The sequence below is a fragment of the Rhagoletis pomonella genome, unplaced genomic scaffold (genome assembly GCF_013731165.1).
Source record: "Rhagoletis pomonella isolate Grant_MI unplaced genomic scaffold, Rhpom_1.0 Rhpom_scaffold_00009, whole genome shotgun sequence".
NCBI lineage: Eukaryota > Metazoa > Arthropoda > Insecta > Diptera > Tephritidae > Rhagoletis > Rhagoletis pomonella.
Window position 1 is genome coordinate 27,644,791 of NW_023458563.1, and position 5,437 is coordinate 27,650,227.

General features: G+C 37.4%; 1 protein-coding gene across 5 annotated transcripts in view; it reads left to right on the top strand.

Moving 5' to 3' along the window:
• LOC118745683 (ADP-ribosylation factor-like protein 4C) overlaps window positions 1-5,437 on the top strand; it is a gene marked incomplete in the record, with an annotated part of 124,959 nt that overhangs the window by 52,236 nt on the left and 67,286 nt on the right.

Sequence of the window (5,437 nt, forward strand, 5' to 3'; positions counted from 1 at the left end):
TTCGTCGTCATTTCAGCAACAAGTCAGATGATTTTCAGCAACAAGTCAGATGATTTTCAGCAACAAGTCAAATGGCTTTCAGCAACAAGTCAGATGATTTTCAGCAACAAGTCAAACGACTTCTGCAACAAATGATGACTCTCATGTTTTCGGAGCCGTTCAACTGCCACGTTTGCTGGTTTCGTGCACGATCATTCAGAGTACAGATTTGCCGAAGTCAATATCAGTATGAGCAGTTATAAGCATCGTTCACTTGTTGTGGCTGTATTTGCAAGACAGCACGCAATGCGCTCGTGTTCAGTCATCCTCTAATTTCGTTTAGGTATCGATACTACTAAGCCAACGCCGCTGCTCAGTCATAAAAAGCAGCGGTATTGAATGAGTATGACCAGTTGACGATCAACCAATGCCAATCCCTGATACACACAAATGAGTATATATGTATAACCCTTGGTAGAGTTCGGCCCTCTACCGTGTGTAAACCTGTACATAAATGTAGGGACCAGCGAAGTCAGTTGAGTTCTTCTATGCATATCCTTAAGTTTTAGTAGTATCTGATGGCATAAGGGTTAATGCCACCCAATGCCATACTGATTAACCAATTTCGACATTTCTTTTTCTTATGTACATTTTGTACTGCAAAATTTAACATTTCCTTTAAAAATTTTATTTTCAAAAATTGCATGCATTGCTATGTCTTGTCAACTAAAACAGGGTGTTATGCCATGTGATTCCATCTCAAACATACTGTTTTAGCATGTCATTGCGGCACCCTGAAATTGTGCATATGGAGACTGTACATACGAAATAAACCGAAATAATGCATATACGCACAGTTCGGTTGAAAACCGCAATAATGCATATTAGAAAAACCGAAATTATGCATATGCACACTCTCGTTTGAAAACCGAAATACATGCACAGTTTCGACTCCGAACCGAAGTAATGCATATAAGAAAAACGAAGTAAATGCACAGTTTCGGTTCAAAACCGAAATAATGCATATGACAAAAACCGAAATAGTGCATACATGAGAACGAACTTCATTCTGCGTAGTGGACTTCGGCCGCGCTTAGGGATTATAACCCTTACTAAGCAAGATTCTCCTTTCTTTATTGCCGAAAAATAGGGGCGGAAGTATTTTTGCGCAGAACTTCTTTCTGCGTAGGCAGCCTTCGGCCGGGCCTAGGGATTATAACCCTTACTAAGTAAAATTCTCCTTTCTGTGTTGCCGGAAAATGGAGACGGGAGTATTTTTGCGCAGAATTACTTTCTGCGTAGGAGTCCTTCGGCCGCGCTTAGGGATTATAACGCTTACTAAATAGAGTTCTCCTTTCGGTGTTGCCGGATAAGGGGGGCGGAAGTTTTTTTTGCGCAGAACTTCTTTCTTTGTAGGCGGCCTTTGGTCGCGCTTAGGGATTATAACCCTTACTAAATAGAAGTACATAATTCATATTAGAAAAAAAACGAATTATTCATAAGCACACTTTCGTTTGAAAACCGAAATAACGCATATTACAAAAACCGAAATAATGCATAAAATACAAACCGAAATAATGCATATGTGAAAAACGAAATAATGCATACAGGCACAGTTTCGGTTCAAAACAGAAATAATGCACATGAAAAACCCGAAGTAATGCATGCATTCACCGTCTCGGTTAAAAATCGAAATAATGCATATGAGAAAATACGGAAATTATGCATATGCATACATTCGCTTTAAAAGCGAAATAATGCATATGAAAAAAAAGCGAAGTAATGCATACATGCACAGCTTCGGCTGAAAACCGAAATAATGCATATGGCAAAAACCGAAATAAAGCATACATGCACAGTAACCGAAAACCACTTAACTAAGCTGTTGTTCGCTGTTGTGTTACTGCATCATATTTTTAATATTGTTTGAGCCTGCCTTGCATGAAAATATATATAGATTTTTAGTTAGACAATTGTTTAATGAAGTTTACTACAATAGCTTACAAAAGCTCGTCACTTGTTGATATGCATAAATTTGATGCATGATTTGATTTGAATTTATTTAGAGTGCCTTCATATGTCATTGTCAAACATGTATGTATGTATGAGCGACACACTATCTTCGTTCCCCACGCTTTCCGGGCTACTCCGGTAATTAGAGAGTAAAAATAAGTTACTCTGTCACAAGTGTCAAAAATGTGCCAACACGTGCCAAAAGTGCCCAGAGCGTGAGGAACGCAAAGAAACACATTTCGTGCCCGGAATCAACATATCAGCTCTAAACAATGATTTTACGTGTATTTATCTTATATGGCTAATAAAATGACCAAACAACTACATTTTCTGAAAATTCTGTGATATTTTCCACTTTTGTTTTTATACAATTTGCTTTCAGATTTAAACAACAACAGCAGTTATTTCAAATTGCCCTTTCGCACATTTGTGCCCGGAAAAAAGTCCGGGCTGTTTCGTGCACAAAGAAGAAGACATTTACGATCCAAAAGCGGAACGCATTCGCTCTCTATTACCCATTTTTCTAGCGTTAGGAACGCTTTCTGGGCTGTTTTGCGCACCCGCGGATACCCGCGGGCTCGTGTGGAACAAACCTTCTATGAACTGGCACTTGCATGATGTGACAAATGTCGCTATGTTTTATAGTTGAACATTTGAAGGCCTTTCATCATTACCAAACTAACAGAAATAAGTCAAAAAGGTGGATGCATGCAGAGCTGGCACCTTTATGGTAGCCATTGTCTAAGCACGAATACCCGCACCCTCAATATACAATAAATGATAAAATGGTAATCCTGCGCTACCTCTTCATCTGCCTGCCCGCATATCTCTCTCTATCACACATAAGGCTTAAGAGTGCACAACTGAATCAGATAGTTAAGTAAAGAGCTTTGCACCGCGACCTTGTGGGTCTACTGTGCCCTCCACTCATCATAACGCAGCTTGTAATCCTATTGACTCCAGTAAATCCAGAACAGCTTTTGGAGGTGGGGAGTGCATGTGCTCCCTCTGTTTGATTTTCGTTTCTGTCCAGGAATAAAAGTAACCAAAACAACAAAGGGTGGATTAAATTCACCGAAACAATACTTAATTAAGTAAAAAGCAATAAAGTGTTATGAAAATTTAAACTAAATAAGTTTTCCAACTTCGCGTAAGTGCGGATTAAGTACGAATTATCGTAAGAAAAAAAATGCACAGGAACTGCTTTCATAATTACTAGTTCAAATAGTATATTTGATTTTACCGATTTCCGAAACTGACTTTTGGCCATCGAACCAACTCGTCTGGCCCAAAGTGCACTCCCACAAATTGGAGTAGAAGCTGAGCAAAACACTTCACAAACATATGAGCGCCAAATGCATATTGTTTAGAACAAAACCAGATTTCCACCACTTATCAGAATATATCTGTAACTCCAGCGATAATCTGGGTTGCTGAGTTCTTTTTTTCGAGAGAAAAGACTTGGGTCTACAACTTACGTCCAGTATTGTAAAATTTTTCGTCGAATTAGTCTAAAGAATATTCTTAAGATTTGTCACACATTCGCCATCTCTCTTTTGCAAAAAAGTAAATATATCAAACATTGTAATCAACCAAACTTACCGCGTATAACTTCGCCAAAGAGGTCGAAGTTTTTCCTGCCCACCAACATCCCACACAAGAAATTGTATGCCCTTTGCTTTCCCAAGAGTACCTTGCACCTGTAACAAACCATATATATATCTACATGTTAGAATAAACTGTTCGTATTTTTACTCGCAAAAAAATAACAAATGCAAATATGACAGAAGGTGCATTCTTTTGCAACCGAGCTACAAAAGAACACTCGCTTAAATCACGAAATAAACGCAACGCAACAACACAAACTCGGCTATTTGTCCGAGTTCAGCCAGGTCGGTTAAAAAATACGCGACCTGAAGGGTAGCCTTGTCAAGCGAAAAAACTGGTCTATTGTGAATTGCTAATGGAAAGTGGAGAGTGAAATTTTTGTTTCCTTATATACGTGACTTATATTTTAAATAAGTATATATATTACGCTAACACCTCGCATAATTACTCATTGGTTTTTGTATCTAAATCTCGTTAAACTAATCACGTTTCTTGCCAGCTACCAACAGGGTTGCTTAAGTAGCTAAAAGGAAATTTTACCCGAGTTCAGCGTTCTTTTGTCGCTCACTTACAAAAAAATGCACCTAGAATAAACATATCACATTGACTTAACGAGTGAAAAAAGCTCATTCGAATGGCAATGCTGTCTGTTCGCCAGAGGAAGAGCTCTCCAAGGAGGGAAGTTTAATTTAATTTTTTCCTAGTCATCTAGCTTTTTATAGAAATAAAAGTTAATTCTTACATAAGGCAAGGAACTGTTTTCCTCTAAACTCAAAACATTTAGTATTTTTACTAAGATTCGATGTTATGCAGCGTTTTTGCTGCTTTTAAAATGCAACATTTAGCACTTTCGAACATATGTTTTCGAAGAGCGTTCATGCTATCGCATTTAGCAAATGTACATTTACGCGAGTTCGAAATCGTATGCTTTTGACAAACAGCCGTGTCCAGTCGCTTATTCAGATCCGTATCTATTACGATCAATTCTCACGCAGAAGATAATGTGCAAAAACCCTACTGAAACGGAAAAAATAAATTTTAAACCAAAACTTCAGTACAAAAATTTGAATTGTTTTCACCATGACCGACCATTTGTTTATGTATATATTAATTTGTCGGTGCTGTCAATTAAAATTTCCTCACTTAATTAGGAAACAAAACAAACAGAATTGATCATAAATTGATCCAGATTTCTATCAGCATCACATCGATATTGCATTTTCTTAACTTTTCTTTATCCAAATAATGTAAAATAATAAATGAAATCTCGATCGGCGATCACTGAAACGCAGCTAGCCACTGTATACTCGAAAATGCAATGTTGCCACTTTTTCTCATTAAACCATGTTCGAATCGTGGAAATTTCGGAAGATCACAGGGTTGCTTTTAGCATTTAGATTCTTAATGCAATAATGGAGTTGCATTTAGTTGCATTTAGGTGACGAATTTTGTATGGATAAATGTACATTTGGAGTAGCATTTAGAGCTAAATGCCCTAAATGTGCTTTTACGCGTAAGCAAAAACAGCCCATTATAAAATGGCAAATCATTTGTGTAATAGAAAACATTCCTTACATATTGTGTTGAATGGTGGACAGTAATTAGTTAAAAATTAAGGTTTGCGCCCCATGAAATCAGTGCACAAGGCAATATCAATTGCTTTTAAAAGACTTGATGAAATAAAAAGTCAAACATATTTTATTAACAGAAATCCAGTTCATGATTACATTAATGCACTGCACGGACATGATTCACTAATGGGCTGTTTTTGCTTACGCGTAAAAGCACACACGTATTCACAAGTATCCAAGTTCTTTGGAACAAAAGAGTGTCCTTT